Below are 24,737 nucleotides of genomic sequence, written 5' to 3' on the forward strand. Positions count from 1 at the left end.
AGAACTCTATGTGTACAATAAATTATTAATAAATGTTATGACTAACAAAACCTAATCCATAGTTATTACAACGTTTACCTTTTTCTACACTATATTTATTATGATCTTGCCATGAGCGACCCAATGTACCATTCTGAAATATTTATGTCTCATTTAAATATATAAATTGATATGATAATTCTTCCTTGATTTTATTATATGTTTTTAAAAATTTTGTTATTTTAAAAGCAATTTCTGGAAGTTCTATTAAACCCCTTCATGAGTGATCTTTACATCACTTAAATCCTGTATTACCCAACAGTGCTTGAAGGAATGTTCTAACTCTCTCAAATATCTTTCAGCTGTTTATAGATACTTATCGGAATAATTCCTTTATTCCCTGAAATAATTATAATAAATTAAACTTGGATTGAAAAAACTACTTACCGCTTTTATATATTTCGTATATTTAATCTCTAATGCGGCTATCAATAAAAACCGCCGAGGTTTGAAATTTTATTAAGCCAAGCGTTAGAACAACGTTTGCTGGTTTATAACCCGTAATTATCGTATTTTAAAGAATTTTGCAGACGTTTGACAAACGGTTGACTTTCGCAGGCTCAATCATTTGCATGTTCCAACTTGCCAAACAGCATTCTACCTCTTTTTAATTAGTACAAAGTGTGAAAGAATATATTGTCTGACTGTAAAATGAATTTACAACTTTGGACAAAGACATTTTTATGACGTGAGTTCACTGCTGTTTGGTTAGACTATCTATATATATTCGCTGTATTTAAAAGCCTACTCTATACCAACAAGAGTTTATCTGGATTGGTCATCGCCATTAAGCTTACCGACTGGCCAGTGACCAACTGAGAGATCATCCCAGAAGACGTCCGGTCTTGCCCAGCCTGGGTAATGGAGTGACAGGGATCATTTTCCTTGCAGAATTTTGCACTTTTGCCTTAAGGATTACAGTTATAATGTAAACAATAACGAACACAAATTTACGACCATGCCCCACCAGCATTTGAATCCCCGATTAACGTAACAGTAGGAGGATGGCTAATAATATATTAATAATGAAAATCCGAAAGGAATTATCTGTCATCGGATAAAATTCATGAGACTAATTGTCGTAATTGAATTATTTTAAATAATTTCTGACAAATATTGCAGCTTTTTAATAGTATTTGGTTTGATTATTAATATATTTATAAGTTAATTTGTTTATATGTTAATCTTTATAATGAGTGAATGTGAATCTTTATAATAATTATATTCCTAGAGTTTAAATTAGTAATAAAATTTTTATCGTACAATACAAACCTGTACTAGAGTAGAAAAAAAATTATTTAAAATGAACTATTAATGTTCTTTGTGTGTTTGATGTACTTTGTAGAAAAAAACATACCCCCACATATACCATCAACACGGATACGAACAAAAAAGGCTACACAGTTATAAAGTCTTTGTTTCAGTTAATTCTACTGAGATTTAAAATCAATGAAACATGTACGCGTTGCAAAACGAGTTTGCACAAAACGAACTAAAGTTCGTATAAGTTCGATCACATTTTTTTATCCCAGTAGGTCATTTTTTAATTTTAACTTTTATGTGAGGATTTTTTCATAAGGAATTTAAAATTACACAAACATTTAATAATAATTTAGATAACTGCTGAAATGACATATTAATCCAAATTGAAAGATTATTTCAAATTATACGATACCAGTAGGCGACTTAACACGAGATAATATTTTGGAGTCAATTATTTGTCGATTAATTCATTTGTAATTATTAGAGACAGTTGCGTGTCTTATAACATAAATTAATTTTGATCAGTCTCTTAAATATCGACATAATCTACTTGTTTATTATTGCTGTTTTATATTTTATGGGTACGTACATTTCACGTCATCTTGAACTAATTAATATTTTGAGTATATATTTAGACTTACTTAAATACTAATGTAATAAATCTTTTCTATCAACAAGTTATATTGTTATAACGCAAATGTTAACTAATAAGTGAACCAGTCTCTAATAGTTCAGTATAACTTAAAATTGGATAAATCTCAACATCTGATGCCAGTTGACTTGTCGTAATTATTGTTCCCAATTTGGTAAGTTGTAAAATTAGTTGTGTGATGCTAAATAAAAAAGACATCACAGAATGCCTTGTTCGAATTTTCCAGATTAGATTAGGTTTTGTTACAAGAAAAACATTTACTGGTCATTTTATTACCGTACGTTCTCTAGCTGTTCAGTACTCTTCTTTTCAAACAACTAGACCAAGTCGGATTGGGACCGAATTCGGACCTGATGGAGCATAATAAGCTTCATAAAGAAACAGTTCTACCAGTGCCTTAACACTTATTAATAGATACAAACTCTACATATTTTCGCGACTTCAAATTGGCCACTGCGGATTGACACATGCAGATTGCACATTTCTGTTCAAGGGAGGCATGAACCATTATGCAAGGAGTAAGGATCGTCGCTGGCCCTTAAGCATAGACTAGTTGACTGTCGAATATACTGCTCACAGAGGCGACTATTCAATTAGGAAAAACAACGAAACAGTGTAAATGGACTACTGTCACATGTTGTATCAAGTACATGTACGCTATACATTTCGTTTTTTCTCACCACATTTTTATATTTTTCTACATACTTATATTTCTGTATCTACACTTTATGTAATCTAATATGTTTAAGTATTCAACTTTATATTCAAACTTAATATATATATATATATATATATATATATATATGATCGCGGGTCATCAATAAATAAATAAATCTATCTGTTGAGAACAATATCCAATTTGGGTGAATGATCCATTATGAATGATTCCAATTAATGAAAATATGACTTTTATACACATGTGAAACATAAAAAAGTGAATTTGAACATAATGAGTGAATAATGGTATTTAAATACATGTTACAAAACCTGCGAAAACGTCGTATAGTATTGAACTTAGGAAAGATAATGGAACAGTGCTTTCAGTTAAATAACTAGGATCGGCCGGTTAACTTTTTAGCCACAACCAGAATACTACCAAATATTGTGTCAAGTACAATAAATAGCAAAAACGCATCAGAATTGAAGAAAAAAATATTATCAAGCTTATTAGTAAGTCTATCGGTATTAACGATACCTTTTCGTTTCCCAGTTCTGATCACTGCGATAATGTGACAACTTTTGCAGTTGAACTTGGAACTTTGGAGAAATTTTACATATTTCTCCCCTAGCTCGAATTATCAACTCGTTCTCCTGAGATCTACAGATTGTCGGGGAACAAATCCAGAGACATAGATTGAATTATACGGACATCTCACAACTATTAAATAAAAGATGGGGGAATTTTTCACACTGTGCAGAAATAGACCTACTAAAATTGAGGGGCAATGAACAACTGTAAAAAAGGCACGAATCGAGATCATGAAGAGTGATCCGAGAATGGCTCAGGCCTCTGAAGCGTCAGCGAATAATGAAGAATTTTCATTTAATAGATCATCCGTTAATTTTTCATATTTTTTACTAGTTTCTATGATTATCTGTTTAATTTACAAGTGCAATCCGGGGCATAATATATTCTCTAATAAATTTTATTACTATCCTTGAGAATTTGCTTATTAATTGTGATTATAGTAAGCTCTAAATACTTTATACAAGTAAAGAAATGTAATTTTCAAATTTCCTTTTATATCAAACCTTTATCATAAACGTACTTTTCCCGGCTAGTTTGGTGCAATGGCGTTAAGATAGTCATTGGTTCGAATCCTGCTGGGGCATGGTTGTAAATATATCTCTGTGAGTGTTTTTAATTGTGAATAACTATAAAGCAAAGTCACATCAATAAAGCAAAGTCACCACTTTGAGCAGTAGGTTTAGTCCAGATAAGCCCCAGTTGGTAAAAAGGGGCGAAGGCTCAAAAAAATAACAAAAGAAACAAACCTACTCTAAATTAAGTTAACCGGCGTTTTGTTTATTTATTCACGAAAATTTGAAAAAATTGAAAAATTGCCCTACAGTAACTTAACATGAATATGACTTAATTATTAATGACATTTGAAACTAGTAAATTAATTTTTCCTAAACTAGAGGTATAGAATGCACATCGTCCATAAATATTTAAATTGCGTTTGTTCATTTTAAATAAGGGATGCTGGGGTTTCAAGGTTCCAGTTATACTAAACCGACCCTAAGAGAAAATATAGTGTAATTTATGTATGTGTAATATACCCTAGCATGACAAAGGCAAATACATAATGCATTCGCTATTATTATTACTAATGTATGAAGCATTAAGATCGGTGGCTTTTTCATTTAATTATTCAATTTCATTTAAATACATTGCCTTATTAATATTGTAAAGTTAGGTTAAACAATTTTATTAAATATTGTTTAAAATTAATATTCATATAAATTATTCATTTTTGTTTTAGTATAATAATACTTTTTCCGGTGCATTTTACTTCTACTTTTCTCGGGGGAACTTTTCTTTTGATATGTTTTTTGAGAAGTACCAATAGAAGACACAGTCAGATGTTATCCTGTTGGTCTTTTAAAAGTTTGTACTTTAGTTGGCACATTTTCATGTTGGGTTTTGGCCTTTGTGGAGAGATACGTTATTATTTTTAGAAAATTGCTTTTATCAAAGTAAAAAGTCCTTTTTCAGAGTTCTTGTGTTAAATACAACACTTTTAGTTCAGTTCTTACGAATAGACATTCATGCTCGGTATTAATTGGCTTTCGATATTCTGACCATCACCATCATTTATAATTTGGTGGTCATCTGTGGTAGCTGGCGAGAGACCACCTACTTGTCAACACCATTCCTAACAAGATCTCGCCGACACAAATCTTGATCAATTGTTGGTGATCGTTCGTAACGGTTTTAGTGTTACATGGCCTGATAAATTATAGTTTAACCGAATTTTTTTTTAAATTTGAAGCTTTATTGTGAAAAATCGATACAATGTATTTTATTCAAACTATTGTCCATCCATAGCCACTACTTCTGTCCATGTTTTAGGCGATTTAATGATTGCATCTTGAAAGCACGATATGTTATATCTTTTGAGTCTATAGATAAATCGACCCACTTTTGGTATCTTCATAAGAAGTGAAATATGTCACGACTCATATGTCGCAACAAGTAGTAATCAGAAGGAACAAGGTCTGAAGAATACATCGGATGAAGTAGGTACCATATTAATGTTTCCAATAATGTTTTCACTGGCTTTCCAATATATGTGGTCGAGCTTTGTCATGCTGAATAATTACTTTCTTGTGTCCTTGTTAATATTTCGGCCGATTTTCTCACAGTGCTCGACTGAAACGCTTCAATTATATTCGATAGCAATCCTCATTGATAGTTTCATTAAGTTTTTAGCAATTCACAGTATACAATATCAAACTAATACCACCAAATACAGAGCATTATTTAAGAGCCATGGATATTCGGTTTTGCTTTTGATGTTCATGCATGACCAGGTGGTCCCCATGATTTTAGTTTCTATAAAAACCTTTCCAATTTTTCTGTTGAAGCTGCATTTCATCCATGATCGAACATTTTTCAATGGTGGCAATTCATAGATCACAAAATATCCAAATATTTGGTACACTCAAATATTGTTCCAGCAATTTTGAAATGATTTCTTGTGTTACTCCCAAAAACTATGATTATTTTTCTCGTCTTTCCCATGGATCACCTTCAAGTAATGCCTTAAAATCCCGGTCATCACTTTTTTTGCTTCTCCAGAACACTCTTTGTCTTCAGTGTCAAAATCACTACTTTAAAACGTGGAAAGGAATATTTACATGTTCAAATCGATGGAACATGATGGCCATACACTTCACACAACATTCGATGAGCTAAGAAGGAAAAAATTAACATTTTTCGCAATTCAACGTACTCGGTACAAATTTAGATAATTTCAGCACACTGAAAATATTTGATTACACGTCGACTAAGTAACAAACATAAGTGAAGCCTGTAAGTGAGTCTTCGACACCAAGTTACTTCCAAATATACCCGATGCGATTTAATTCCCATTAATACCATCATTAAAATTTATTGGTAGGTAAATATATCTTATTATCCTGTTTTCAGATCGCTTTCTACGAAATATATTTTTCGTATAGAATGCCTTCACCATGTCCACTAAACATGCCCTAACCAATATAATCTGCTCCTCTGGATCGGTTTCTCAGTTGTTCACTGAATTTCTACTGGTGCATTCCTGTTACGATTTCGAAAAGAAATATTGCGGATTCCATCGCATTAGAAAGGTATCAAGCTTTAAAATGTCAGGCAGTAACAGTATTCAGGTATCGAAGTCATACAGAAGGATATAAGTCTTAATTATAATATTTCCTCTCTTTCACACGTACCATCTTAGAGATTCATGCTTCAGTAATAGATGCACGTTCTTTTCCTGTATTACTTATCTGTAGTACATAATATAAGGCAGGCGATCCATCAGCGAACATCACATCAAACAAAAAGTTTCAAGCAACCAATTAAACATTAGGTCTGATTTGAGGCACCACGTCTGTTGTTATTATGCTGAAAAGTCATGTATGATCGATATATATGTGGCCTAATGTATACAGTCGAAAAGAATACAAACAATTACATAAATGACAATTTCATGCTATACACGAGTACATTTTCATACAGTGAATTATTTCAAAACAAGCGACACATAAGTGACAGTGACGCTACCAAAGAAGACAGGAGTCATATATAACCACTATTTAGTAGCATTTAAAAACTATAATCACAGAATATTTCATTTTTCGAGGTTAACAGAACCATCAATCATATCTATCAATCAAAGCAAGTATTATTCAACAGGATCAGTATGGCCTTCTTTTAACAATCTTCAACAAAGGAGGAGGTTCTATGTTGTATTTTTTTTTACTGTGTGTTTTTATTAATGCATGAGGGAGGGGAGAAATCGAAGGAAACTCTCAAATCCCAAAGGCACCTACAAAATTTTCACCTATTTTTTAATCTAAAATAATCAGATATTTGTGTATAACGTCATTGATGAACTGATGTGACAAAAAATCGGAAGTTCAGTGTAAAAGCTATTCAGTTTGCCTTTTAAACACTAACCATACAAATGAGACGTCGTAGAAACACTACGGGCAACTGTTTCTATAGTGTAACAATTAGAACGTTGACAGGGGCAGCAATTCTTTTTGTTCTACTTTGGGTGAAAAATTTGTCAAAACACCAAGACTACTATTCTACTTCCTTATTTTCTATAATTCTTTTATTCCTATTTTTCCTGTTATTTTTACACTGAACTTATGGGCTATCCATTATAATATTTGATAACATAACTGCCTAATTTATTGAGAAAATATAAATACTAAAAAGAGAAAAATAAATTATTTTTAACAAAATAATTTAACCGACTTCAAAAAATAAATAAAGAACTCACTAAATATTTAAAAAATAACAAACTTAGACATTTAACAACTAAATAAAAATAAACGAAATATAACAAAAATAATACAAAACTAATAACAAAATTAATTACGACTTCAAAATGATCAGTTGGTAGCTGTTAAAATAATATTGTAAATAGATAGGTCGGTCAATTCAGTCAAATGGATTAAATTTTTTTCAAGTTAGACATTCACCATCTAGATTTTATATTACCTTATACTCCAAGAGTATTTAATAAGCTTTCAGCTCTTGTATTGATAATAGCCGGCAATCTGTATTAGTGTTATCATCTATAAATCGTAGCTAACAATAGTGCGAGATACCAAAATATAGATTTGTAACTTCCCCTCAAGTCATTCTAAAATCACGTGAATATATTATCCGAAAAATTTTTGTGATCTTATGTCAATCACAAACCAGTTGCATTTTATAAACTAATCAGACATTTGGCTTTGAATGTTTAACTAGGCGGTTTAATTATCAATAACTATATGTTTGTTTGTCCTTATAGCTCGACTGACTTAAATATTTATATTTATTGTATATGAACCGGGACAGTATAAAAAGTAAAGTATAGCAAAGCTAAATACAAAAGTGAAATGTAATCACGATAAATGAACGCCATGTATGATTTATTGGACCAAGGTAAATTCTCGGTGTATTGCCGAAAAACGGCACCTGCAAATTGTACGAATCGTTTTAAACGTCAAATGTGATATCGTAAAGATGATTTATGCGGTTTAAAATGGCCTTTCTATTTTACAACAAAAGCAGTAATTTCCAACGCCCAAGGTGTTTTGCAGGAACTCGACCGTCAGAAGTATGATAAGAACACATATTTTGATAGGCGACTGTGAGTTAAAACCTCCAGGATTAACTAGCCGTTTGTCACGCACTACCTTCATTAATTTCACGGAGAGTCGGGCCGAACAAAAAGGCCCCGGCAACTGGAACAAATGCCTCGAAAACAAAATACCTAACTATGTCAAAGTCAGACTTCTTAATGACGGCCTGTTCCTGTTAATATCGACGAAACAGGCATTAAGTCCCTCATTTTTTTCTACAATTGAATTAATCAAACCGGTCGCCGTTAGTAAGACGTCGGGTTAATTGATAACCGTAATTAATACTTGAAAAGGCTATTGTTATTTTAATTGGCTTCTTTAATTTAACGCTTTCAATATATGAGACTTCAAGCCACACAAAACACTGACTAAAACTATAATTTAAATATAATTGTATAGTATAAGGGAATGTTCCGACCTACAGGCTTAAAATTTAAATGCTTCGTCCAGCTGTTAATATCCATATTTAAAAAAATATCGAAATATCATTTTCGATATTTTCAAAAATATCCATATATCGGAGAAAAAATATATCGATATATTTTTTTGCAACAAGTATTAGAAATACCGATATTTTAAAAAAATATATCAATATTTCTAAGAAAAAATAAAAACAGTGAAATATTGGCCTAAAAAGATATATTTTTTTTAGTATTTTAAAAAGCAGTGATATTTTGGATGGACCTTTAAAATTACGTACCAAAATTCCTCAAAGTAATTAAGTACCAATTTTAAATTGATATACCAGACAAAAAATATTAGTCAAAAATATCCACATTTTCAGAAAATATCGATATAAATCGGTTTCCATATATTCCAGAGATGTTTAAACAATTAGTTATTAATCAAGTTGGTTACAATTGCCATTCTTGGTAGATTTTCGTGCATTTAGTCGGTTATTAAGTAATATCTCACTGCTTTATATGGATTGACTTTAGTAAGCAGCAATTATGGATACTGTTTCTCTTAGTTTGCTTGCTTTGGTTTCCGGAGGATGAGATTCGAAATTTTTATTTAGGAACACTGAGATATTAAATTAAGTGAAATAAGCTGTTGTGAGTAGGTTTCATTCTAATGACCGTAAACCGGGAACCGTCAACTAATGAATACAAACTGTCGATATTCTAAGTAAAACTATGATCAAATGATATTGGGCTATGAGAATATTCACTGTATGATCCATGGCCTGACTGAGCAGCACTTCACCACGTAGGAAGAAGCCAATAGATGGATTCCAAAGTCAATATAAATATTTTTATAAACGTCAAATTCTTAGATAAGGATAGTTTTGTATATTGTATCAAATTTATCTGAATAACTTATCAATGTAACAAAAAAGGCGAAACATATTTCAAAATGGTATGTAAGTCTGAAAAATATATTTTTGGGTATGCAGTTAATTTAGTATGCTACATTAATAGCGCTATTAACATCTATACGATCTTAAAGTGCTACTCATGTTTAGTCTATTATATAGGTGTAGTTATAGAAACAAAAATAGATATATTTTCGTAAGGTTTAAATACATTTTAAAATCTATAATTAAATTTATTTAGACCATTTATTACTAAGAAGAGCCTTAAGACAACAATATGCAAGTAAATTTCAATTTAATTACGATGCTAAAAAACATGTCGGCATAGCTCTTCACTGTTCTTAAGATTTTAAGCTTTAATTCTTCATCAAACCTTGCTAGTGATGCTAATACTATTTACCTTCTGTAACATACTTCATAAGGTTTGCCATGATAGATAGTTATTATAAATATAAACTGTTATTTATAAATGAAGCAAAACGCTAAATTATGCCTCAAAAGGCTCTAAGCTTACGGAGAAATACATTTATGGAACAAAAAGCTGCCCATTCAAAATAATTTTAATATTTTCATATTCAATATGATTCATTCGAATATGATTTGGCATCTTGAGAACATTGACTTTCACATAGTATTTCTATACATATTCTAGCAGTATAATACCGCCATAAAAAGGTTATTAAAAGAAACCGAATAATAACTAAATTTATGTAGAGCCCGGGACTGTTTCATGTTTAATATTAAAATTTATAGAAGTGCTCAGGTTACAGCAGATCCTATAACAAGACATATTTGCATTTTGTGAAATTCTGATTTAATGGCATCAGAAATATTATCTCTATAAGGATAGTTAAGAGAAAGATATTTAGTAAATGTTTAAATATCAGATGAACATATTTATTATAAGTACTTAAAAATTAACCAATTAATAATTTTATAGAAATGTATTACAGTAAATCGAAAAATGTATATGCATATGGATTATCGTTTAATCGTAAATTAATTAGTTTTTTTTCATAGATCAAGTAAAGTACCAATTTATAACAAATCAAATATATCATCCTCTGTTGTGTGTAATAACTCTTATTAATATATTGGTCTAATGAAAAATTAATACATTTAAAAACTAGCTCTATATTATACTCCTTCTTTATTATGTAAACTATATAAAACCAATTATATAATATAATATTATATGATTTTTTATACCGAGATTAATTTTTGCAAAAAATACGTTTTTCTTTCTTATTAAATATTCAACTCAATCCCAAGAATTATAGTTTTTATCTTTGCGATACCGCAATAAACACTGATCATTTTAACAGATTCACTGCTCTGGTGTATTCCGCAAATCTTTCTTTGTTAAAATAAAATAGATAATAAACCTTTAAAACAGGTTTCAAAATAACATTATAATGAGTTGTTTTATATAACTATTGTATAGGTTTAATCAGTTAATGAAATATTATTCTAGATTATATTATTATAGATTACATTATTCCTAGAAATTCTACGTTTTTTTGATGTTTTTGACAAGAGTCTAGTTCTGGAGAATCCTGGCATCCGTACAAGGATTTGAATTTACAACGTTGTCTGTTGTTGAAAATTATAGATACGTTTGAAGAATATAAAATAAATAGAATAAACTATTAACAAATTATGATATATATATTAATTAATTAGTCACAAATTAATCTAATAGTTCTGTTGAGACACAAGTTAAAAAGTTTTAGTAAATTTTTCATCTGCTACTATATAAAAAATATAATATGAAGAACCTTTTATAAACATCTGTTATTTTAAAGTAATTTTGAAACATTATAATGACAAACCAATGTTGTAGTTCTTGTACCTAAAATCTCACTGTAAAAATCTACTCAATCTCAAGAAGAAGGAAAAATAAAACAACATGTAAGGTAACAAATATAATTTTTTTATCAATATACAAAAGCACAAGCATCCAGTTATCTCTAAAATTACTCAATAATCTTTCAGAGCACTGAGATATATTAACTTCTAATTGTATCTTCTAATCTCATTTCATATTGTCCTTCATTTATTATGATTAACATAAAATATTTTTCCTTTAAACTAGGGTAGGTACCAGAAACTAAGATTTTGGCTTATATAACAACATACATCCTGTATTTTTGACCTAATTTCCCCATGCTTCAACACTTTAATATTTTGTGCTTATAGAATTCAATTGCTTTGTTTTCTGAATGTTATATAAATCTTTACGAGTCCCTCTCAAATTATCACCACTTAAATTAGCTTGGGTTTCATCAAATATAGCATTCATTGGAATTTTGGCAAATACTTTAGCTACAATTATATTTTTACCTGATTTTAATAACTCTCAAGTCTCACACCTTTATGTATTCTTATGAATTCCAAATCGATTTGGCTCAAATTTGGAAGTGGTAATATTTATACTAAAATAGGAACCCCCCAATATTAAAAATATTCAATTGAGCCAAACTTCAATATTTCTTGTTCAATTTTAATCCTGTGGAATGAATATAGAATCAACGAGCTGACATAAACTAACATAAAGGACATCGAGGCATATTTATCTGTACTTTAAGTTTCTCGGGGTCAATTAAGCCTAAAATACAATGAATTTGTTATAGACTTGAATCCAATTTCCAAAATAAAAATAAAAATTGAATGGATACGCTCCGAGATGGAATGGCCTCATATTTCTGTTTATATTAAGTGTTTTAACAGCTTTTCTGAAATTTTTCACAAATAGGTAATTTATCCATTACTGCCTACCTATACAAACAAAATATGAACAGTACAATAAGAAAATTAAAAAAAAACAACAAATTTCTTATTCTTGAAAAATAGAGCTCTTACCAGTACCACGATCAAATCCAAAATGGCCATTGTAATTCGTTGAATTTCATCCCTCGATTGCTTGTAAATGACAACATCGCAAAATCAGGCGAAAACTAACGAAGTTTACCGAATAACGGTTAAGATTCTCCAATAACAGCAACCGCTATAATTTTGTTAACGACTCTTGTAGTCATGTTTTCCCTAATATAAGAACAATATGATTAGACTAAACTGCCATGTAGAGAGCAAGATACACACATATTAGGATAACTATAGAGTTATAAAATGTTCATCAATTGAGCAGTAATTCTTTAGCTATGTAGTTCTTGTAAAATATAACCCAAAATATAACAAAAATAAAATCGATATTACTCCCTTATTAATACCACACCATACTGCAACTAAAAATAGATAATTGGCGATGTTTGTACATGTTTACGAACCGAAACTGTATTGTAAAGGGAAGATTATTTCTAAATCGAATTAAGGTTACGGCTACCATACATTTTAGACTGCACAGACCTACATTGTATACCAACCTCTTTCCCGAGTAAATAAACTTGTTACTTGCGGTAAAAGACTGTCAGAAAGATTAACAAAGGACCGGGCGAAAGTAAAATTTTCCACATCATCAATAAACCAGATAATAATAGCCGCACACATTGCCTTGACAGCCCTAGCAAAACTTCTTTTGCGGTTTTAAGCAACGGTTCGAACGTTTTATTATCCTGGCTTTCCATTATCTGGATCAATACTCTCTACTGCTTTATGTATCCTTATCGATCATACACAAGGATTTTTATGAGGCGGGATGATGTATTAATACCTGTTTTTGATCTACGACCAAGATGTATTCAATCTCCGGATAGATAGTTGCGTAATAATAAAATACAGTGGAGTGGACTATTACAACTAATAATATCGTAAAGCAAAACTGATAGTTGATAATTTATTCGACAATAAATCAAATTATTTTCAAACAAGTTTTAATATAGATACTTAATATTATAAAGAATTATCAAAACTAGAAAGTAGCTCATAAACTTTATTTGATAGTTGTAGCACTATAATGTTAGGTTCTTGCACGTATTTTGATCAGCAAAATCTTTTGGTAATATCAGCTGTTAATAACCTAAACTCAACTATTTTAATTCGTTGGTTTCAACATTTCTCTATATAAAATATCAACTCTCCATTTTAATATTACTGAGTTATTCAGTATAGACAGACTCTAATCATAGAATTCTCAAAATCACATATTCGTAGCCCGTCAAACACTTATAGATTTTTATAGTAATACTGCTCTGTCCTATCTCACTGTCCGTTTTGGTTTCAGCGATTTAAAATTGTGATTTTAATGTCAATAATAAAGGACAGCCCGGCGATCCGAGAATGTTCGAAGATGGTGAATGACAAGACCTATTGGACGGATTAACTTTGTTTTATAGTTGTAGTATTTCTAATGTTAGGTTCTTACATGTATATTGATCAGAAATATCTATTAGTGAAAAAGGGAAGTGTTAACTGGTAAAAAAACCTAACTGAACTATTCAATACTATGGTTTTGATATTTCTCTATATAAAATAACAGTTCTTCCTTTGTTATAGTGAAAATGTAGTAAATAAGTAAATTGTAGAAAATGTGTAGATCAATAATCTGCTGTATAAGGTTTATACTCTTTCGAAGTAAAGAATGCCGAAATTATCAGAACAAATGCCACCATATAATCTTAGTAATGCCAACATATATATGAATAATTTTTCTAACTAGACCTTATAAATAAATATTGTTACCTATAGAAGTTGATTGTTGTTGTTCTAAATTTCCAATGCCTCTTTTAGAACACGTTATTTTCAGTCCCTTTCACAAGCTGTTGTCTACTTAATTAGTGGTATTTTGAATTCGGTGTAGTAGTAAATCCATATCATATCCATTATCACATATCGATATAATTTCTTCTTGGACCGGTGGTGCCGTTTGACCACCTTGCAGAAAATATAATTGGTGAATACCAAATGGGTTTCAGGTGTGGAAAGTCCACGATAGAACAACTATTTACAGTAGAACAAGTACTACGAAAAGACCGGGAACACGACATTGATGTATATCATATATTTATAGATTTTCAACAGGCTTATGACTCGATTGATTGAAATAAACTGCATCAGATATTGATCATATTAGGGATATCGTATAAACTAATCAAAATGACAAAAGCAACAATGGAAGACACGGTAACGGTGGTTCGAATACGAAGTCAACTAACTTTGCTGCTCCCACCCTATTTAATTTAGCTCTAGAATACATCGTAAGGCAGGTAGGCATCGGGAAGCAAAACCTCCTGATCAACAAGACGTCACAACTAGTTGCCTTTGCATCAATATTCAGCGCTAAAACTGCCAATAACATCGGCCTTGAGCTTAACCAGAGTAAAATAGACCTATTATTTACAGAACAAAGGCTATGAAGACGCACGAGTCATAACAGAATACAATATTGAGTCGGTGGGGGACGGAAGATGGAGATATTTAGAGAATAATAAAAATAGCCAATGAGGCCTATTTCGCAATATTCCACGTACTAAAATCTAATATGCTACACCGTAATAACAAGCTGAGAATCTCACAAATCAGTAATAAGAGGCATCGCACGCTATGAAAGCGAATATGTAAGTGGAATGAACAAAAAATATGCTCAAGGTCTTTGAGAAAAAGATAACGGGACCACTTAAGCGCAATAACATATGGAAATAATTTTTAAAAACTGCTACTCTCAGAATTCATCAGACTACAATGGTTATAGTTTGCAGGGCATGTGATAAGAACAAGAGGTTACCAAAAAGACATTTAGATAATCGGATGCACAGAAAATAGCCAGTGGAATGACACCGGAAACAATGAGAAAATGCAATTCAGGAATATTCTCGAGTGCAGCTACTAGACGCTCGAGTGTGGAGAAGAGCGGCAGGATATAGACGGCCATGAAGGCAGAAGTTAAAGGAGGTCAAGGTCCAGTTTGGGCTCTAGCACCATGGGAGGAAGAAAATAGCTTAAAAATACTTTTAAAACATATTCCTAGGATGTCCTAATTGCGGCCTGTTTATTGGATGATGACAGGATGGTGTGGGCAGTAAAAGACAATCCTTTAACCTAAATTTTGTTAATTTATAGGTATTATTTATAAAAATGTATGTATCAAAGCAACCAAATAAAAAAAAATGGTTGATAGTAATGTACAAAACAGTTTTTTCTGTTGGTAAACTACTCTAAACCGTAATATATTATTTTATTGTTTTCGGTTACTGTGAAAGTTGAAAACTTTCCAGACAATACGAAATAATAAATGGTCCCATCAAATAATATCAAATTATTTAAACCATACATTAATAAAAAAACAGATAGACGCGGGTTCGATATACGTCAAAACAACAAGTCCAAGGACCCAGTCCTTGCGAAAGAACTGAGAGAGGAGGAGGAGGTAAAACCAAATATATAAATCAAAAGTTTTACAATACCTCGATAATTTTAAATTTTTGAACAATAATTCAAGGGCCTCGGTTTTTTCCTTTTCGCCGTTCACGCCCAAAGTTATGATTGCTCCCCAGATATATATTTTTCCAAAGCGCCGTAAACTTAGGGACATCTGGCTATACAAAGTCGGAAAGAGCCATAAATCACTTATTTTTACATAGATCAGAATTTAAGACCATCATAAATAAACTTAACATCAAAATAAAACTATCACGGCGCAATTTTATGTCCATAAAATGAAAAAACGATGCTAAATATATCAGATTATTTTATTTTATTCACGTATTTATTAATATTTTGATATTGGTTATGTGCAGATATAAACCTATTCAGTACAACAGTGAAGTCAGGTCATCTATTTTTGTGGCGATCAAAACGCATAAATTTTGTTTTTTTTTTGGCTTCGATAAATAACAACATTGTAATGTAAATTAAATAAGGCCGGCTTGGTGGCGCAGTGGTAAAGGCGATGGGACGGTCCTCCTACTGTTTCGATAGCCGCGGGTTCGAAACCTGCTGGGGCATTATCGTAAATTTATGTTTGTGATTGTTTAATATTTCTGAATGTTCTAGGTAAGAGTGTAAAATCCGACAAGGAAAATGATCCCAGCCACGCCAGTAACCAGGCTGGGTAAGACCGGATGTCTTATGGGAAAATTTCTAAGTCGGTCACTCGCCAGTCGGTAGGCTTAATGCTGAGGACCGTGGTTCGGAGCCCACGTAAAACCAGATAAACCCGTAGTTGGTAAAAGGAGACTTTAAAATATATATAAAAAAAACTAAATAAAGAAACAAAAATAATGTTATAAAATATAATTTATTTTAACATTATAGTACATCTAATGCATATATTATTGAAGGCCTTAAATTACAGTTAATTAATCATACTCAATAGTTTGTAGGTTAGAAGTGTTTTATATTTATATTGAACTCTTTTATAAATCACCTATCGTGTCTCCTCGATGCCTAATCCACCCAATTAACAATTGTATAGGCAAAGTAAGATATTTTACTTTCATTTGAGAGCATATTTTATTTTTATATTTAGTTCTTGTTTTCTTCGTTGCTGTGTTTCCTCGTCAAATAATTTTGATATCACTGCATTTATTTTTACTTTATTTCTCTTTATACTTCTCGTCTGTTACTACCTGTATATATTTATCTTCATAAAGTGAGATTTAATTATAGCATTATCTCTATTGCATTTGCTATATCTGTAAAATAGTTCATTCTTCCTTCGTACATTATAACTAGCGTTGGGAACTATCGACTGAAAACAAACGAAACAGTTCACAGTCGCAAAATAGTAGAAACAGTCGGTAGTCAAAAAAACTAGCGACTGAAAATAGTAATTACTATTGATAATATTGCTCAAATGTTTTATCGTATTTTAATATGTTAATCGCTATTTTCAAATTATATACTATAATAAATAGAGACAATACAATGGAACTTAAACATAAGATGTAAGATGTACAATAACCATAAATACTAAATAAAAATTAAACATATAACTAATCACAGAAAAAAACTAATTCATGACAATTTAAAATGATCGCACAATAACTACTAGAGCTTTTTTAAATAAACTAAACGCTGTATTTATTATAGAACAGAAATATTTTTTAACAAAGTTCGAGAGAGTAATCGAAATATTACCTATTATTGCCACACAAACAGTCGTCAAAAGTATTTTACTAGTTATTCACAATTTTAATCTATTTACCCTGTTACATTAACAATCTTGGCTAATATCGTTTTCAAAATGCTGCTATATTACTAATTATTTATTATACTATAAAAATCACAAAACTATAAATATATATTACATTTAAATCTCTGTAAGCATAAATTTTTATCAACACAACTAAAAGAGTCGATAGTAAATAGTAACAAAACCAGTCGGAAATAGCGACTAAAAACAGTGGACTGAAACAATCACTGGTAAAAAGTAGCAAAATCAGTAAAATCGAACCAAAAATAGCGACTGAAACAGTCGATAGTAAAAAGTAGTCAATTACTAAACAGCCGATGATCGATTTCAGTCGATATTTTCCAACACTAAATATAACTAAAGGCTCATATATCAGATGTACTCTAAAGTCGTTACCTGTTTTTTTTTCGGAAAAACCTACATAATTTACAATAAAAAGATTTTAATATAGAAAGTATTGGCCATTTGATTCTATACATCTTGCCCATCTTTCAGCCAGTTTATGGATGCCATCCAGCAAAATCAATTCGAGTCGAGCCACTTTTCAACTTCTTCTGCTGCTCTACAGACGCTTGTCCCATTAATGCGAAAAGTTGATGGTCGGACGGGGCAAGGTCTGGAGAATACAGCTGATGCAATAATACAAGTGCTTTCAACGCTTTCTTGACCAATTTTGCTCTATGAGGCACGTATCATGCTGTAAAACTGCTTCAGAGTGTATTCAGGCCCATTCTAGACGTTATTCTATCAATGCACGGCTTAAATTGGCCATTTGTTTCAAAAATTTGTATTATACCACACCAATGTGCTCCCACCAACCACAGAACCTTTTTTGCGCTTAGGATTTTCAAAATAAATCCACTTTTCATCACCCGTCCCTATCGACGCAGAAATAAATTCTGCTTATACCTTTAAAGTAGAACTTCTCAGATGATTTTTCGAGTTTCCATTTACCTGTTATTCAATTGAGTTTAAATAATTGTTTTAAATTATCTTAAAACTCTTTAAAATATTCCAAAAATAATTTATAATCAAATTAGAACTTCTATTATACATTTACTGTATTTTCGTAAGTACATAAATCAACATTTATGTGTTAAAATATGCTAAAATGTTAACATATTTCTCCTATATTTCAACAGCTATAATATATACATAATGAATGAATACCGTATTGTATGTTTATGCAGTAAAGCACAAAATATTTTTACATATAATCACGTACCCGATGACATGCAATTTCCTTGTTAGTTAGGAAACCATGCAAGAAAAATTAAGCCTACGTTTAAATTAATCACCAATTAATTTTTTACATACTGTTCATGTTTAATGTTATAGTTATATTTACTTGTTTTATAATGTTTAGCTACATATCGTGCAGAAAAAAAGAAATAAAAAGTATTACAGCGGACTACGTTAGGGTACCATGAGTATTTTCATGCATATATATTGAAATTGCTGATGTTAAACATATTAGTTGCTATTGATGACCATCCGCTATTTCACCTGTTTCACTCAATCTTCTTCTTCCCCATGTTCATGATGCACGCAGTTTAAGGCGAATTTTCAAAACTCATTTGAAAATGTTCCGGTACAAAATTCAATTACTCCAAAAAATTTCAATCGTAAGGCTGTCTGGTGAAATTGAAGATTTTTCGTCTAAATTAATAATGAGTGATGAAGCCCATTTTCTTCTCAGTGGCCACGTCAATAGACTGAACACTCGGTTTTGGGGAACACAGAATACTCAATTAATTTATGAAACATTGTATCAACTAAAAACAACTGTATGGTGTGATATTTATGCTGAAAACATTATTGGTCCGCATTTTCTTGAAAACGACCAAAGTGTTGCTGTTACTGCTGAACGGTTCCAAGGCATGATTAGAAATCTTCTTGTGCCTGTAATGGAAGAGCAAAGACTAGAGAATATGTGGTTTCAGGAAGATGGGGCCATAGCACGCAGAGCTCGTTCAACAATTCAATTATTGCATGACGTTTTTCCACGAAGACTAACGCGAAATGGCGATTTAGCATGGCCAGCCTGACCGCCGGATTTTACAGAACCAGACTTTTCTTATGGTTTTTTTACTCAAAAGATTATGTGAATAAGCCCCAAACGATTCAACATCTTAAAGACAATGTTCGTCAGAAAATTGAAGAAATTCAGCCTCAGATCTTGCAGGATGTCATGAAAAATGCCTTAAAAGTCTTAATATAATTTTATAATCACAACGAAAAAAAAATGTAAAGACCTTATAAACTTTTTATGGAAACCAAACTTACTTATCTTTTCTTTGAGCAAAGTTACAGGAATAAAAATGGTAGCGGGCCTTTTGCCCCACGTTATATAGATAGTTTTTAGTTATAAATTTAATTATTTTATTAATTAATAATATCCAGACTGCTTTTCAAAGAATATCCCAATAATTTTAAAATAATATATTCCAGTTATATTGCAGGTATTTTCTGTACAATTGTTGCATACGTTATATAGTCAAATATATTTAGTCTAACAAGCTATATATAATTTCAATGTGGTAATTAAAATAAACTGCAGACAATGAAATGCATTTCTGTTCGAAATTTTAGTCAGATTTCTCGCAGTAAAACTTAATATAAAATAGACATAAGAAAATATGGCTATGCTAATTCAATTTGCCGACGGAGCCAGACTTGTACTTTCATTTAAACGACATCTTTGGGGAATTCGCTATTATTCCGAGATTTTACAACCACTCATGTTCTACTTAAAACCGCTTTACAACACATTCGAAGAGAAACTCCTGACGAAACTACGTGCTCCTCTAACCAAGTTTGCAGATACTCAACCGTTTTCCACAAGTGTTTCTTGCAAAGTTTAATTTCGTGTCAGATTTTAAATTTTATGATCTATTATTCAAGATTTCGCCAGCTTAAAATAACAGAACACTTTGGGAATATGACTCTGTAATGAGATTTCTTGCGTCACAAAGCATTTCGAGTCGCCGTCTGTGACTTTTTCATTTAACGAGACATCGAGAAGGAAAAAAAAAGATAAATTAATTACACTTTCACAATGTCAGCGCGGACTATTATTTTTCCAAAATGAAGAATAAACGTAGAATATGATTTTCTCGCTTTTTTGCTGTTTAAAAAACCGTACGATATTTAGACAGTCCTAATGTAAAACCATTTTTTATACGATTTTTTTATTCATTAGAATAGAGACTGTTTTAAATTCTCTATATATTCCCTATAAAAAATATTTACACAAAATTGTGATACACAGACAATGTGTACACTTCTTATATTATTAGTTTATTTAACACCAGATTTTAGGCACTATTTAACATTTCTAAAAGAAATAGCTTATTAATAATTTCTTCTAATGATTTTTGTGATTGTTTACTATTTCTGATTGTCCTAGGCAAGAGTGTAAAATCCTACAAGGTAAATGATCCCAGTCACGCCAGTAACCAGGCTGAGTATGACTTGGGATGTCTTCTGGAATGATTTCCAAAGTTCGTCACTCGCCAATCGGTAGGCTTAATGCTGAGGACCGTGCTTCGGAGCCCACGTTAAACTGTAGGTTCAGTCCAGATAAACCCATAGTTGGTAAAAAGAGACTTTAAAATATATTTAAAAAAATAAAAATAAAAGGAATAACTTATTATTAATTTCTTGTAATAATTTATTATTATTTTCCACGTGGATTGTCAATACAAAAAGTACATCAATCAGGTTATAGTGAGTTTAATCGAGGTCATTAATTCCTCATAAATAAAATCGTAAAGGTCAATTATTGGGTTTGGGTTTGGGTAAACATTGATACTGCTTATAAAATAATAGGTACTTGCATATATTCTGATAATTTGTGGACTGTAAAAATATTTCTCCGTATTTTCCAACTTATTCATATATTTATGTCAGCATAACGATACACTGTCAAAAGAATAATATTAGGATAAAGGCGATCCAACAATCGATCTATTTTTGCATTTCTTCAGAATTTCGAAACCATGTGCCAATAAAGCTATGCTACAACGATCTTAGTAAGTGGTAATCAGAAGGCGTCTGGTAAGTACGCTGTGTATGGTAGAAGTTCCTATTCGGGTATATACATGTAAAATGATTAATTTACGTCTGTTGTTCGCTATTGATAATCTTTTTGCAACAGAAGCTCTTGAAATTAAATTCTATCTATCGCTTTTACTTCTGGAACTGCAGTGACAGTTTCATTCCATTTTAGCAGCTCTTAATATACTACACCTTACTGATGGCGACTTTTTTGTTTTTTAGTCTTTGGACCTGACAATTGTGATGTTTCAAAAATTATGAACGATTTTTCACTAGCCCCATAATATAATTTTAATTGAATTTAATTAATTTAATTATATTAATTATATTTTTTTATTAATTTAATATAAATAATTCGTCAAGATATAATAAATATAACTCATATCAACTCATATCCACATTAATAAAAACTTTTCAACAACATTTAATATCGAAGATATATAAAATTGCTTATTAAAATTCCACTGACTTTTTTCATCCATCAAAATAAACCTCACTTAATAATTATAACCGGATATACACCTATTTCTTGGTATTTTTTGGTATTATAATAACTGGCTCCTATCTACCTGAAGTTGATTTAATTGTTAAATGGATCTGTGGAGGAACCCATTTTATAATTTTCAGTTTCCAAATATCTCAATTTACTTCATTTGAAAATATATTTCTACTTGCTTATTATTTTTTAAAGATTCTAATATGTACTGAACAACTTGTAATTTTACACTGATGGGACAAAGATCTGTGAATAATTAAGCATGTAAATTAGAGTGTATGGGGGTCACTATCGCCTACAACTGTATTACACTATCGTCATTATCAAATCATACAATGTTCTATCCTGATGGAATCCGTGAATTGTTCGAATGATATGAAAAAGTACTGACTATCGATGGACACATTAGCACAATGTATTAGTACATTGTACTAATGTGTAATTTGAAAAACATTTAAAACTAATTTATAAGCCCCACATCAAGCATGTTGAATATCTTACTATTTAAACTTCAATTAAGAAATAGCATCTTGGTTAAACAATATTCATTTGGAATTATTAACGCTTGGATCTTTGATAATATGGTTTCAAATGATGCGAAGAAAAAACCTTGCTGTACTTATGCAGGAGCTCATAAGAGACTCGATTAAATTTGTTATTATTAATTTCCATTAATAACCATTTCTAGGTACGATCCTTAGAAAAATAATTCACGCCATTTTAGGATACCTAATTTAATGATCATTTTAAACATAAATGGTGACAAAAATAACAAAAACAAAAATCCAAGATATCCTACAAAATTATAAACAAAGACAATCAAACTGCCAGTCCTATTTTGCTTTTATAACCTATATGCTGCCTTCTGATGATTATGAAATATAAAACATCATCACAGGGACCCGCTCGAGGATAAGCTTCCCCTTTTTAGTCTTATTTTTCTATGGTCGCTGACCAGCACTCGAGAATAATTATATCGGACAATCACAGTTTTATATCATCTTACCTCCATTCACCGAATCATCATCACCAAACATGCAAACATCATATAGAAGCAGAAATGAAAATGATTCTGTAGCATTAAATAGGTCGTAACTATTTAATTTAATTATTTAAGAAACTGTATCAATTCCTTGATGGCCGGATTTTAGAGGATAGAGAAATACAAAAAAACTAGTGGCTAGCGATGGATAATACTTTGAAATATAACATACCCAACTCTCCACCATTACATCTAGATAAAGTTCAAATATTGGAAACACTGGTGGATTAGCACCATGCGGTTTCCGGTTATAAAAACCACCACTACGACGTCTATCTTTCTTTTTTATACCCCTTGTAACCGTCCCACTTCCATAGCGCTTCAGTACATCCTTAACCTAACCTAATATCCTGTCCATTATCCCGTTGAACATATGTAGTATATAACAAATGAATTAAACAAGTATTTATTCAACCAATGTTTTCTATTCCCGTGCGAATTACTTCCACAGAAATAGTAGTGAGTATTCCGATAAACAATCGCGTCGAGAGCCACACTTTCCGACAAACATTATGAACAATCCTACAAATGGTGACCTCGACGTGATCGAAGTGCCTAACGGATAAACCAGCTCAACAGGATCCACTCGACAGGCAGGACTGACCATGGTGACAGGAACCCATCACCATCACATGGTCGACGTTATCCCACGAGATTAGCGCGATAGACGAAGACCCCAGAAGCCCATCATGCATGACATCAACGCGTGAACACCTTTTCGCCACGACACGTAAGACACCACACTTATAGGTATCCCAAAACAAATCGGAACATCCTAAACAAACTACGCCCTCCTGCTCCTTCGATGTCAGCTGATCCCTAAAAACTCCTAACTAAGGTTGGATCCCCATCTCATAAGCACACGCTGGGTGATTGATTGCGTGATTGCGGGTGTGCTCAAGAACCTGCACTACATGGAGTTACGTTCCACGGCAGCTCCACTAGGAAGGAAGTGATGTATTCAGCGCTACAACCATTTAGGCCACCACTATTACATCTACATTAAGTTCAAAGGTTGGCGACGCCTGTGGATTGGTACCATTTCAGATTATTTCCCGGCTATAAAAGACCACCACAACGACGTATCTCTTCTTTTTCTCTACCCTTTGTAACATTACCACTTCCATAACGCTTCCGTACTTCCTTAACTTAACTTAATATCTTGTCAATCCTCCCGTCGAACACATGTGATATTTAACGCATGAAATAAACAAGGTTTTATTCAACCAGTATTTTCTGTTCCACGAGAATAGTAGTGAGTGTTCGGATAAACAATCGCGTTGACTGCTATATATTCGGACCGATAAGATGAACATTCCTAAAAAATGATTTAAATTATTAGTTCTTCATGACATGTGTATTTCACTCTTGTAATATAAGAAAGTGTATATTAATAAACCTAATCACAAACAAATTACTTAACCGAAATAG

At 31.5% G+C, this 24,737-nt stretch overlaps 1 protein-coding gene across 1 annotated transcript in view; it reads left to right on the forward strand.

The window, feature by feature from the left end:
* The window catches only part of Ace (Acetylcholine esterase), a 331,041-nt gene that overhangs the window by 237,620 nt on the left and 68,684 nt on the right, over nucleotides 1–24,737 (forward strand). The gene's annotated exons all lie outside the window — the stretch shown is intronic.

This window comes from Rhynchophorus ferrugineus, unplaced genomic scaffold (genome assembly GCF_030347505.1).
Source record: "Rhynchophorus ferrugineus isolate W39M unplaced genomic scaffold, kcgeb_rfMv2 rfM2, whole genome shotgun sequence".
NCBI classification, from domain to species: domain Eukaryota; kingdom Metazoa; phylum Arthropoda; class Insecta; order Coleoptera; family Curculionidae; genus Rhynchophorus; species Rhynchophorus ferrugineus.